The following is a 15,053-nucleotide window of genomic DNA, read 5'->3' as shown; positions in this document are numbered from 1 at the left end:
GTTCGTTCCTGAAGTACGAATATCAAAATTTTATCCTTTGTCTTCTCCAAGGAGCTCAGGGTGTACGAGGTCCCACATGTACTGGGGGCCAAAGTCATCTTTTAAGCAAATATTAGTTGGTGGTGTACTGTATGTGCTGGCAGTACGATTTTCAAGGGTTTGAGAGTACAGAATCGACTGTGAGAAAGTGAGAGAGAGATCGAACTGGTCGCTTCGTTACGGAATGTACGTGGAATTAAAGTGCAGTACAGTTATATCGAATTACTGTCAGCCGTGCGGTGCTTCGATTTGAAATCGAAAGTGTCACTAATATTCTCTTGGCCTGCTTAGGTAAGCAGCCCCCTCCTTCATGTCCCACCAGGGGACAAGCGCGCACTCTATCGCTTCGACCTAACAATGTTGTGCATGAGTTCGCTCTCTGTCGTTTTTCCCGATAACTTTACGATGGTTATCCAAGGACAAGTGCTGTGAGTCGTGTTGGACATGCACGCTGTGAAAAATTTCCGAAAATGACTTATTCAATGGCTGTATGATTCTCTACTGTACCAACTTAAGACAGAGGAATGTAAATAGTTCATTTGAAAATTTTTCATATAATTGATCTTTATCGCTACCGTATGCAACAAACACAAGAATAAATTGGTGCAATGTGAACAATCGATTGTTTTAAGGAGTTGGTTTCACTTCGGAATATAATTTAAAACTGTTAACAAAATTAGTCTTTACTGTCACAAAAAACAACCAATACCAAAAATTGCCATAAAGCAAAGAGTCATTTTTTTTTAGTTGTAGTTTGACTTTGGAACTAACGGACACACAATTCTAGGCCACCCATCGCCTGATGAGATACATTTGAAAGCAATTTCGCATTTTTCCCTGTCACAATCCCACATCTCGAAACTTTCATGAACTTGTGGCGTCCAAAGCGTTCGAACATGTAATCCAAAGCGTTGACTTTGTTTGCGCCTATGTGAGAGTCCATCTAACAGCATCTCTGATTATTTTAACGACTTTGTTTTCGTTTTATCTGTTTTCGTTTTATCTGGTATCTCCTGAGTTTTTGCCCCTTGACTTTTGTGTTGAAAGGTCTCTGTTGGATTCCTTTCATGTTTAATTTCTTAAATCTGTTGCCATTTATGGAATAAATTCCTCTTCTAAATGTACGGTGGCGTTTCTGACTATCTGGGAGGAGACTGAGCAGTGGAACGTGTTACTTTTACACATAAACAAGAACGATCTGTCACACTACTACACTTTGAAGCACAGTTTATATGTAATTCTTATATGTAATTCATGTCACACAGTCTCATACGGAACATACATCCGCTTTCTTTTATATACTGTATATGATAAGATACTGTCATCCCCCTTCCCTGTTGTGTGAGAGGATGAATGAGCATATGTATTTCTAGTTGCATGCTTGAGGGTAGCAGACAAGGCTGTCTGCTAGAGAACAGTAGGACCAACGTCGGAACAGGTAGCTACGCTTCCTAAAAGCAAAGAGGTTTCTATCCTTAGTATGGTCCTGTCCGTCCATTGTCATGTTGGTATAGGAAGCTGCCCCTCTGGCCACTTCCGTTGGTCTTTGTGAGCCTCCCTCAGGAAGCACACTCTAGAGTAGGGCAGTTGCTGTGTGGCCGTGGCGAGCGTCTGAAGTGGTAAGATCTCCGGCTAAGCGCGTGTCTGTTAAGTCCGTAGGACAATGGATTTCTTAAGTTCAGCCTAACTGAAAATTTAATCACTTTTATTTCGGGTTTAGGTCTAAAATATCCGATGTTATCTTAAATTGCAGCGCAGTGTAATTATCGTGTGAAGTTCAGGTTATTTTTCGGTAGTTGCTTTGTTACTACTTTGTGAGTAAAGTGGAACCACGTGTTGATCAGTAACTCTAACTAAGTTCATCAATCTTAAATCCGAATGTGCGTGAGATTATAACGTCTCGTCTTGAGAATATTTTTTTAATATAGCAACTTTTCTTTATGCTTTTCCTTATGTTCAACCCACGTGGGGTGTACTTTGCGAGACCAGTACCACGTGCTTATATAACTGTTTGACCCATCAGGTTAATAGTAAGACGTTAGTAACCAGTTCAAGGTTTTTCTTTTGTCAATTGCTTTTCGATCTAATGTATTTTAATTATCAAAATTATTGTGGAGTTGTACGCTTTGTGTAAACCAAGTTGACCACGTGGAGCATGTGGTGTAATCATCAAAGTAGCCCTCAGCTATTCTTTTTGCGAAGACTTCACAAAGAGTTAATATGAATTTAGTATACCAGTGTGTGGTAATTACATGACGGACAGGATTGTGGTATGAACGTAATTTCTTTGGGTAAAAACTGAATCTGTTGGTTGTGGTTAATTTCTTCTTGCTTATGTTTCAATGTTCTTCGTGTGTTATTTTATGAATGGAGTGTTGTATGCAGTTTCCCAAATCTTGGCTCCATATTTTATGTGTTCCGTAAGATTACAATCTCACATTCTTTTCAATCGTAAATATGGCACCAGCTCAGTTATAACTCACGTATAATATGCTGAAATTTCAATGAACAATCTTAAAATAAATTTCCAAGTATAAACTGATTTCTTTCTTTTTATTTAAATTCTCCTTTTTATATATATATTTTACCGGTTTTGTATGACTATTAAAAGATTATCATTAATGTTAGTCTGCTAAATATCTGATGAAACAGTTGCCCAGTAATCCACGGTTAACGTCCCCAGACAGATCACGACTTTTAACCCAGCTTTTATTGTCTATTAGCACCGATCTCAGCATAACAAAATTAAAGTAACAATATTACATTTCAGCATACAAAATTAAAGTTACAACGTTACACATCAGCATACAAAATTAAAGCAGCAATCTTACACATGGCGACCCTGTTCTGTGATTCCGCTAGACTCTGGAATCTCTGAAATGTTAGATTGCGAGCGTGTTATAATCTTAATTTTTTTTCTCTACAGCGCTCAAACAACTTCTGCGTTGTTTCCGAGCAGACTTTCAAAAGATTCACGGCGTTGTTGATCGGCGTTGCGTTGTTTGTCTTGTTGTGTTTTTTATATTTGTGTGTTTTATATGTCTGTGTGCTTTTTTTTTCTCGCTTGTAAATTCCACTGTTTCGATCAAAGATAAAAATTTGTTTTGCGTGTGAAAAAGTGTGTACTAGGTTGGGTATCTTTCGTGTGACTGTCGTAATTTTTGTGGGACACATTTATTTTGATTAGTGTGTCGCATACCGGTTATAAATTGCACTAATGCAGACACGTAACCAAACTAAAAGTAAGCGGTCCGACAACCTAACCAACATGGACCAAGGGGATAATTTAATTTCGAATGTTAACGCGTCGGGCGGTTCCGAAAATGCAATGGGGAATACTTCAGACGAAATGCAAGACAGAACGGGCTCACATCAGAGCCACAAATTAATTTGCCTTTAACTAACCAAATTGATGTAGCAGAACTCATGAAAGCCTTATTGCAACAAAATAAAGAAAACGCAGAGAAATCCGAAAAATCGATCCGCGAGCTAGGCGAACAAATAGACAAAAAACTAATCCAGCAGACAAATAAAGTCGACAAGTCGATGCAGAGAGTGTCCGATGATATCTCACAAAGAATAAACAATCTGGCAAGTGAGATAAAAAGTGATATTATGAAAGAATTAGGCCGTACATTTGAACAAATCGATGATCGTCTGCAAGCTTTAGAACAGAGCAAGCGGAAGGGCGATACCGAATCTAAAGAAAGCGAAGAACGGCTACTTAGGAATTTCCAAGAGCTGAGGGAAGAATGCCAAAGGGAACACCAGCAGGTTATCTCGAGTGTCCAAGAGGCGGAAACGCATTGTCCCACGTCCGTTAGCAACACAATAGCGGACAACAGTTTAGCGATCCACACGTTGGAACAGCAAATAGAACAATTGAAGCAGACTGGGGCGGAGGACAAGAGACAAATTGATGATAAGATTGCGGCATTAGCGGACACTGTAGGCACGATGAAGCTGACGGAAAGCGAGAACAATACTACACCGGTAGCGGCCGCAGAGACGGAAGAAGTGCGTTCACTTCTTAGATTTCAGAAGGGACAGTTTGAAGTGAACAGACAACACAAAGCTGTAACAGGCGAATTACAAGAACGCGTGGCGCATCTGGAAAACCGCATGGCGTGTGATTCCGAACTCGCCAATAGCACTAAAAATAGCCGTACGAACAGTGCAGAGTGGGACTCCGGCAACGAGGGAGATTTTGACGACAGGGAAGAATGTAATTTAAGGGGCAGACATGAGAGAAACAGAAACATTCAAGGGCCTCGCCAGGAGGAAATGCGGGGATTTGATTTCAAACGTTTCCTTACGGTAAGAAAGTTTGAGATATTCCGAAATTCGCAAAAAGGAATACATCCACGTGCATGGCTCGAGCAATTTGAGTTTTGTCTTCCCCCCGACTGGGCAAGTTCACATAAGATAGAATATATGTGTGGCTATTTGGAAGGCGAACCGGCGATTCGCATGAGGTCGGCAGCGCGTCACTGCAACTCCACTCGGGAGTTTCGACAAGCCTTTCTATCCGCCTATTGGTCGGAAGCGGCACAAGATAGGGTCAAACATGGCATTAGTTGTAGTTTGACTTTGGAACTAACGGACACACAATTCTAGGCCACCCATCGCCTGATGAGATACATTTGAAAGCAATTTCGCATTTTTCCCTGTCACAATCCCACATCTCGAAACTTTCATGAACTTGTGGCGTCCAAAGCGTTCGAACATGTAATCCAAAGCGTTGACTTTGTTTGCGCCTATGTGAGAGTCCATCTAACAGCATCTCTGATTATTTTAACGACTTTGTTTTCGTTTTATCTGTTTTCGTTTTATCTGGTATCTCCTGAGTTTTTGCCCCTTGACTTTTGTGTCTATTATAGTAACAAATTGTATAGTACCTGCACCGTCTGTATTCAGTTGGGAATCATAATGCCGAAAATAAATTCTTGTTGTTGTTGTGGTCTTCAGTCCTGAGACTGGGTTGATGCAGCTCTCCATGCTACTCTATCCCATGCAAGCTTATTCATCTCCCAGTACCTACCGCAGCCTACATCCTTCTGAATCTGCTTAGTGTATTCATCTCTTGGTCTCCCTCTACGAGTTTTACCCTCCACGCTGCCCTACAATACTAAATTGGTGATCCCATGATGCCTCAGAACATGTCCTACCAACCGATTCCTTCTTCTAGTCAAGTGGTGCCACAAACTTCTCTTCTCCCCAATCCTATTCAATACCTTCTCATTAGTTATATGATCTACCCATCTAATCTTCAGCATTCTTCTGTAGCACCAATATCAAAATCTTCTATTCTCTTCTTGTCCAAACTATTTATCGTCAACGTTTGACTTCCATACATGGCTACACTCCATACAAATACATTCAGAAACGATTTCCTGACACTTAAATCTATACTCGATGTTAACAAATTTCTCTTCTTCAGAAACGCTTTCCTTGCCATTGCCACTCTACATTTTGTATCCTCTCTACTTCGACCATCATCAGTTATTTTACTTCCCAAATAGCAAAACTCCTTTACTACTTTAAGTGTCTCATTTCCTAATCTAATTCCCTCAGAATCACACGACTTAATTCGACTACATTCCATTATCCTCGTTTTGCTTTTGTTGATGATCATCTTATATCCTCCTTTCAAGACACTATCCATTCCGTTCAACTGCTCTTTGCTGTCTCTGACAGTATGACAATGTCATCGGCGAACCTCAAGGTTTTCAATTGTTCTCCATGGATTTTAATACCTACTCCGAATTTTTCTTTTGTTTCCTTTACTGCTTGCTCAATATACAGATTGAATAACATCGGGGAGAGGCTACAACCCTGTCTCATTCCATTCCCTACCACTGCTTCCCTTTTATGCCACTCAACTCTTATAACTGCCATCTGGTTTCTGTACAAATTGTAAATAGCCTTTCGCTCCCTGTATTTTACCCCTGCAACCTTCAGAATTTGAAAGAGAGTATTCCAGTCAACATTGTCAAAAGGTTTCTGTAAGTCTACAAATGCTAGAAACGTAGGTTTGACCTTCCTTAATCTAGCTTCTAAGAAAAGTCGAAGGGGCAGTAATACCTCACGTGTTCCAACATTTCTACGGAATCCAAACTGAACCTCCCCGAGGTCGGCATCTACTACTTTTTCCATTCATCTGTAAAGAATTCGCGTTAGTATTTTGCAGCTGTGACTTACTAAACTGATAGTTCGGTAATTTTCACATTTGTCAACACCTGCTTTCTTTGGGATTGGAATTATTATATTATTCTTGAAGTCTGAGGGTGTTTCGCCTGTTTCATACATCTTGCTCACCAGATGGTAGAGTTTTGTCAGGACTGGCTCTCCCAAGGCCGTCAGTAGTTCTAATGGAATTTTGTCTACTCCGGGGGCATTGTTTCGACTCAGGTCTTTCAGTGCTCTGTCAAACTGTTCACGCAGCGTACTGTGACAAGCACCAGCACACCTCTGCGTATGCGGACTGCAGCCAGAACCACCGTACGACGACCGCAGGTCAAATGCACCTCGTGGTCATACCCTCAGGTGGAATATTTTACCCAAGTGGACGCCATCATCATTTAATCATACAGTAAAGCTGCATGCCCTCGGGAAAAATTACGGCTGTAGTTTCCCCTTGCTCTCAGCCGTTCGCAGTACCAGGACAGCAAGGCCATTTTGGTTAGTGTTACAAGGCCAGATCAGTCAATCATCCAGACTGTTGCCCCTGCAACTACTGAAAAGGCTGCTGCCTCTCTTCAGGAACCACACGTTTGTCTGGCCTCTCAACAGATACCCCTCCGTTGTGGTTGCACCTACGGTACGGTTATCTGTATCGTTGAGGCATGCAAGCCTCCCCACCAACGGCAAGGTCCCTTAGACGCTGGATAAGTCTGCCGAGAAGCTTGACTGAGGGCACTCTGCGCTGAGGATATTTTCCAGTGTAGAGGGAACGGGCTCTAAGGCTAGGTCCATTTGCTACACCGTAGAATATCATATCCGCCATGTCACTTGTCGATTAGTAGGTTCCCATTGCTAACAAGTGGTCCAAGAGAGAAAATGTAAATGTGATACAACACTTGTAAACACAAACAGCGCAAAAACGATAAACACGCAAGTGAATCCGCGCCTGGAAGAAGGTAAAACACCATGACACCAAGGATGCTCTGTAAGGCGCACGAACACAACGGAAATTAACGTAGTCTGCAACACGATCGAACCACACAACTGACTGCAGACCACCTAAACAACTGATCTAATATTCTAGACCAAGCGTCTCGCAGCCCTTCCTATAGACAAACATTTATCTCGGTAAGTATACGTTTCCGGATCCATTTCTATAAGAGGCGTTCAAAAATAAACGAGCCGGAGGCATTTTTACAGAAAGCAGTACCAGTATGTTACAAGTATTTACCCTAGCTGTTGAGACACTTGTCCCACTGCGACACAAGGCGGTGAATGGCTGTCTCATAAGATTCCAGTTCGGCACGTACAGCTGGACATCGTCGTCCGATTTGGTTGTTTGCCCCTTAGAGCCTTTTTAAGGGGACCAAAAATGGTGTAATGATAGTGAGAGGGGCCCGGACTCTATGGAGGGTGTCCGAGAACCTCCCATTTCAATTTCTGCCGGAGTGCCACGACTGGGTTGGCTGTAAGAGCCTTTGCATTGTCGTGGAGCAGAATGACCCCACGAGTGAAATTGCCTGGTCGTTTTGATCTGATCGCTTGGCGAAGGGTGGTGAAGGATTGCGAGTAACGCTTAGCGTTCACTGTTGTTCCGTGCTTCAGGAAGTGGATCAGAAGGGGGCCATCGTGGTCAAAGAAGAACTTCAGCGTAACTCTCCCTGCACTCGTGTGGATGGCGACGTCCAGCTGTATTTGCCGAACTGGTAAACATCGCAGCCTCGGGAATAATGTGAGACAGCCACTCACCACCTTGTGTTACAGTGGGAAAAGTGTCTCAACAGCCAGGATCAATACTTCTAACATACAGGTAATGGTTCATGTAATGACGCATCCGGCTGATTTCTTTAAGAAACGCCCCTTATATCTGACTTATTTTTCTTATTTAGATGAGTACTGTAACACCACAGCTCTTATGCTGTATGGATTTATTTTGCTTTATTTAATGTTATATTGTTGATCGTCTGTAAATGTGTTTGAATCGATAACATAAAATTGTGTACTCTTTTCTTTGTCAAACCTTTGATGTCGTGATTTGATACTATGTAAAGTAGTGTATCTGCAATTTATATTCTTTGTCCCATTTGGAGGGAACAAAACTTACTGTATATGATTGTAATTTTGTGTGAATAATTTTTTTGTAGAAATGTCAATATGTGAAAATGTTCTGTTTTATTTAATGTATTTATTTGCTGTTATGTAAACTGCTGACCTTCACTTAGGGTTGTTAGTTAATTCGTATGTAAAAGGTGTAGTGGTTCCCCTCAGGAACGGAATTGTGTAGCGCGCGCAAATTGTGGTTGGCATAGGTGGAAAAGGTGGAACTGATAGTCAGTCGGGGACGAGCCACCAGTCTGGGACGAGCCACGAGTCGGGGAGGAGTAAGCAGTCGGGGACGAGCCAGCAGTCGGAGACGAGCTACCAAACTGTGCACTGCCATGTAAAGTGTGCATATTGTGCTGGTTCAGGGAGAGGCTTTTACTGTTTCTTTCCAAGGCCTCGGATGGACGGATAAATAGCTGGAACTATTCTGGAATTTGTATTTATCATCGCCACCAAGAAATGACAGAGTCCAGCAATTCTACCTGCAATTCCACCTACCAACATGCAGTTGCCACCACATTGCGCAATCATTGTATCGGAATACTGCATTGATGTACAGTGAAGGATCAGCCTAATGGATGTGTTAGTGTGCTGAAATACAAGGTAATTCATATCTGAATTTATGTACCTACCTTGATTTTACTCCTCATCATAACACCTCTCAGGGTCCTCTCCGTCTGAAGTAAAGTGATTACCGAGTGACCTTACTGAAAGTACATTGAAACCCAGTTTTCAAACTGATGCCCTTTGAACATAGTAAAGAGAAAGTTAAAGTTAATGATGCTTGTTGAAATAATTTTCCTAGTAAAACTGCTTACTAAAGTGCTGTTACCAACTTCAAACTTAAAAGTTCTTAAGACTGAGGCTTATAAAGTAAATGATCACGTTGTTGTCTGTGGTAAATTCTAAAAGGTGAGGCAGTTTCTTGCAAATTTGTCAACTTTGTGTTTCGCTGTAGTAAAAAGTAGAAAACTGCATAGTAGGAAATTATATGTTCATGATCACTAAGTGTTTATCTCTCTTGTGTGCATATTAACAGTATAAAGACCAATCAGTCTGTGTAAACCCTGAAAGTGATAGTGTTTTTCTGTACGTGTTATAATTTTGCAAATAGTTTTTGTGCTGCTCCAGTTGTTAGCTTCAATCTTAAAACATATGTGTGTCAGAGTTCATTGCACTCGCGTGTGGCTAAGTCTAGGTTGTGTTTGTCTATTATAGTTACTTATACCTACTTTCATAAACGAGAACGTTAATCTTTCTCTTGCCTAATTAGGCTGGCGACCGTTTCCCTTATTCTATAAACAGTATAGCTAGGCAAAATTTTGTTTGTCACTATTCCAATATTGACGTAATTCTGACTTTCATTTCCGATAAGCCACCTCCGTTAGGAACAACACGGTCAACATAACAAAATTCCTCCAGAGGGTAACACTGCTCTGTTGCTTTGTGCCATAGTTGCTTTTACAAATTAGTTTTATGTCACAACCTGTTTCTGGCATTGAGGTTATGGTACAGTAGTAGCAGACAGGAGTGTTATAGTACGACCACTTCTCAAAGTTTCGTTATTTCCCTTTTGAACACGCTGTATATGGGAATGGAATTATAGCACAAGCAATGAAGGTTGCAATGAGAGTTTTACTACTGAACAATATACATGTTTGACCATCAGCTACTTTTTTATTTAAAATCCAAATATCGACCGGTTTCCCTCACCAATCATCTTGACGGATTAGGGTTAAAACAGTTTAGGTCACAACATAACACCTGTCATTACTTAAATAATGGGTACGCCCCATATGTAGAGCATGCTATTATTTAAGGAACGAAAAATGTGATGTTGTGGCCTAAACTGTTTTACCATTAATCAGTGAAGCTGGTCTGTGACTGAAATAGGTCAGAATCTGGGTATTAAAAACAGCTGATAGTAGTCAGACATGTATTTTATACATCACTTGACGGCAGTTAGTAGACATATTCCAAAAATGTTCAGGATTGATTACTGGTTACCATAGAGCTGTGGTGACTTTTATAGATTCCATTTTCGAAAGGATACGCTCTCTTTGATTTGCGGATGTTCGAGTCGGCTAAAAATCGAGCGCCGGCAACAGGAGTATTGTGGCCAGCACGGGCGGCTAGTGAGAAAGTGGACGCGAAATGTCTAGACACACGGAGTGCTTCTCTGTAAGGCCAGGTAGTAGGATTTGGCATTTGCAGCAATTTTGGGATTAAACGTCGAACGCCTTTATGTGCTTTGACTATTTAAATGCCGCTTATTTCAAATCCGATGTTTGAGCTCCGATGAACATTAAGGCCAGTTGGAAGCGCTAATATTATTAGGGGTGTTTGAGTACCTATCTTTTGATTAGCAAGTCCTTACACGGTTCAATATCATCTATTACATGTGAGGGCCCTCGTTGGTTTAATTTGCCGCTAAGGTAACAAATTTATAAGTGCACAGTTCTTGTGTATATTATCTGCTAACATGAGTCATTAACAGCTGACTGAAGTTTGTAAGGTATCCGTAATCCCACAAACATAGATTATAGTATCCGACGCCCAGGTCGATAGTAGACAGGAGTCGATTGTCGAGCGCTGCAGGAGGCAGTGAGACGAGTGTCGAGTGAGCACTGGTACTGACGAGGGTCGCGTGAGAAGTAGTCCGGAAGAGACGGGCAAGAATGGTGGTCGAGTGGGTTGTAAACGGTAAAATTCACCGGAGTATGACTAGTGAGCACGTCCCCCTGATCGTCGTGGGGTTGACCCTCACTAATACCGCCGGCCGATGTGGCCAAGCGGTTAAAGGCGCTACATTCTGGAACCGCGTGGCCCCTGCGGTCGCAGGTTCGAATCCTGCCTCGGGCATGGATGTGTGTGATGTCCTTAGGTTAGTTAGGTTTAAGTAGTTCTAAGTTCTAGGGGACTGGCGACCTTAGAAGTTAAGTCCCATAGTGCTCAGAGCCATTTTTTTGAACCTCACTAATATCGATTCTCGAATGAGGTTGTTGTTGTGGTCTTCAGTCCTGAGACTGGTTTGATGCAGCTCTCCATGCTACTCTATCCTGTGCAAGCTTCTTCATCTCCCAGTACCTACTGCAACCTACATCCTTCTGAATCTGCTTAGTGTATTCATCTCTTGGGCTCCACCTACGATTTTTACCCTCCACGCTGCCCTCCAATACTAAATTGGTGATCCCTTGATGCCTCAGAACCTGTCCTACCAACCGATTCCTTCTTCTGGTCAAGTTGTGCCACATACTTCTCTTCTCCCCAATCCTATTCAATACTTCCTCATTAGTTATGTGATCTACCCATCTAATCTTCAGCATTCTTCTGTAGTACCACATTTCGAAAGCTTCTATTCTCTTCTTGTCCAAACTATTTACCGTCCTTGTTTCACATCCATACATGACCACACTCCATACAAATACTTTCAGAAATGACTTCCTGACACTTAAATCTATACTCGATGTTAACAAATTTCTCTTCTTCAGAAACGCTTTCCTTGCCATTGCCAGTCTACATTTTATATCCTCTCTACTTCGACCATCATCAGTTATTTTGCTCCCCAAATAGCAAAACTACTATACTACTTTAAGTGTCTCATTTCCTAATCTAATACCCTCAACATCACCCGACTTAATTCGACTACATTCCATTATCCTCGTTTTGCTTTTGCTGATGTTCATCTTATATCCTCCCTTCAAGACACCATCCATTCCGTTCAACTGCTCTTCCAAGTCCTTTGCTGTCTCTGACAGAATGGGGGACTATTTTACTTCCGGAATATTTTACCCAAGAGGACGCCATCATCATTTAACCATACAGTACAGCTGGATGCCCTCGGGATAAATTACGGAAGTTGTTTCCCCTTGCTTTCAGCCGTTCGCGGTACCAGCACAGCAAGGCCGTTTTGGTTATTGTTACAAGGCCAGATCAGTCAATCATCCAGACTGTTGCCCTTGCAACTACAGAAAAGGCTGCTGCCCCTCTTCAGGAACCACACGTTTGTCTGGCCTCTCAACAGATACCCCTCCGTTGTGGTTGTGCCTACAGTACGGCTATCTGTATCGCTGAGGCACGCAAGCCTCCCCACCAACGGCAAGGTCCATGGATCACGGGGGGGGGGGGGGGGGGGGGGGGTCTCGAGTGATATGAAACAGAAAGTGACAAGTGCCGAATTACGTGTTTCGCGTCAAACGCGTCGGGCAGCAACAACCATGGATTGCAGTGAGGATTGTTGTGAATGTTAACCATCAGCATTGCATGTGACGAAGTGCTGAAAATCAGCAACCAATAAAAAGATATAACTGTAAGTAGACGTGTAAGGCGAAGGTAGCAACTGCCTCAGAATTTGTGTGTTCGTAGAAAATATATATCAGTTTGTAGATCGCAACCTTTATGGTCCTTAATAATACACAAACTTTCAATCATTCCACTATTTAGTCTCAGAACAGCCGCACTCGCTTGAAATACCCCCGAAACCACAGCAGAAAAACCGATAGCCTTTCATCCATTAAGCACACGGTCATATAATCATAATAATTAACTGTTTGGCGGCTTTGGTAAATTACATAAAACCCAATAAAAGAATTTAAACGGGGGTGTTTCAAGGTGTAGCGTGTACTTAGGCCAACCCTAATTGATACAGTTTCTCTTAATTCGGCCATAAATGTAGTTAATGAATTATTGTCACATTTGTGATTAAAGTCGGGGAATAAATTTTTAAAGTTGCTTTATTTCCATTATTTGCAGCTTACCTTAAATGACTTTCCTGAAGCATGCCCATTCGTATCGAACCTGGTACTGAACAATCATTGTTTTAACGAAGAGTCTTTCTCTGCACTACAGGCCCACCTACCTCAGCATTAAATTTCGTTTTGCAATCACGGTCGGCGTTCAGTGCTACTGGCCAGTTTAGACCAGCACCTTGATGTTTGGACACAGGCAACAAATGTATTAGAAGGGTCAGCCGTAATTTCACGCAGCTTCGGCTACGCGAGTTCTGATAATTAGTACTTTTTGACTGTCCTGTCCCCACGACCAAGGAAGGAGTTGAGTGATATTGTAATTTTAAAAATCTTACAATTTTTCGAATGTTTCTGTCTTTCTTTCATTTGTTTGAACCTTAAAGGATGGATTTCTCCATGGATTAGTATTCTGATTGTTTCATTCTCTTCATTTATTTTACTGCAGCTTTACCTTGGCTGCTGTTGGTGTTACATGCATTTTCGATTTGCTATAAATCTGAGGCTATCAGTTGTTCACTTATACAGTTAAAAGATTGCTCGCAACTTCTGTCTGCTAAAATTTGAGTTTACTCACGGTTTTTTCGACGGTAGAGAAATAAGAAAATTTTTAGCTTTCAGTAACATTTATTGTCAATCGTTTTAAATTCTGAGTGTGAAACAATGGTGTTTGTCCTTTTAAGGGTGAACTATGTTTTAAATTACCCGAGGTACAATCCTTCCACTCAACACTGTCTTCTGACACCGGCTTAGGCGCAGTTACCAGGCTCAACCACTACCCTGTTCTAAATATACGTATTAAAGTGAAACGGTGTGAAGTTTGCCATCTGGGTTACCAGACATACATTTAGTTTCAGCGTAGGTGTAATAACGCGACGGAAAGACCTTTCATGAAATTTAAAGTTTGCCGTACGCCAAGTAATTCGAGTGCTTTTTTTCGATATTTAAATGTGCTAGTAGATTTTGTCAACTAACCCGTCTAGTATCTTCTCTTGTTAAGTAATAAATATTCTTCTGTACTTAAAATCTGCTAATTACATCAAGATCTGGTGGTTTCAGGACTGAAAATATCTTACTCACGTTACCTAATTACTGTTAGTGCTTAGTAGTTGTTGTGCTGTATGAGATATTACTATGTGCTGAAGTGTTATTACTAAAATTGATGTCAGGCCAAACTGGAAGCTATGGAGGTGGAATGTATAAGATGTATTAGTCAACAGCCCAATCTAGAGTAAACGCCACTTTACAAACGGGATCCTTTTGGTAACAAAGCTCCTGATTTCACTTACGGCTAAAGGGATTGTCCTACTTGCCATTTCATTCATTTTTTTAAATGAATTTTTTGTTGAAAATTTTGGACAGCTTGTTTTTTAACTTAGTGTAAAGTTTTAACTGAAGGTATTGTAAAATTTATAAAACATTTGAAAGTTGAAAGTTTTGAATGTTTAACGTCACTTTATTGATTGTAAAGTTTGGGTAAACATTGCGGTTAATCTATTTCACAACAAAATGTTCCTAAATTCATTTGTCAGGTTTCGGTAACAAAAAGTACAAAAGATTTCAGTAAGTCTCTGGTATTCAGTACAATAAATAAGTTCTTTTAATGTAATGGTTAAACATATCTTGTGTCAGCACCCTCCAAGTCCACAAGTTCGGAACTGTATGCTTGATCTAAAACAATTAATATTTCTTTGTTTAAAATTTTGCCTGAACTTACGTTTTTAATATTTACGGGACTAATTATTCAAGACTGAAAGAAACTTTTTTTTGTAGCGCGAAGGTCGCAGGTGCACCGTTTCCAGCTGGAGGTTATTGAAAGGCACGACGCTGTATTTCCCTAAGGGCAACGTTCACTGTTGTTTTAACTGCTTCGTGTGCAACAAGCTGACATCGTAATATGAGTTGCAATACTGGTCCAATTCCCTACTAGGAAACTTAAGTTTCCATTACTACTAAAGTGCCCACATCCATGGAAAAAAAATC

Source organism: Schistocerca cancellata, chromosome 5, assembly GCF_023864275.1.
Source record: "Schistocerca cancellata isolate TAMUIC-IGC-003103 chromosome 5, iqSchCanc2.1, whole genome shotgun sequence".
Classification (NCBI taxonomy): Eukaryota; Metazoa; Arthropoda; class Insecta; order Orthoptera; family Acrididae; genus Schistocerca; species Schistocerca cancellata.
This window is presented reverse-complemented; position numbering follows the sequence as displayed.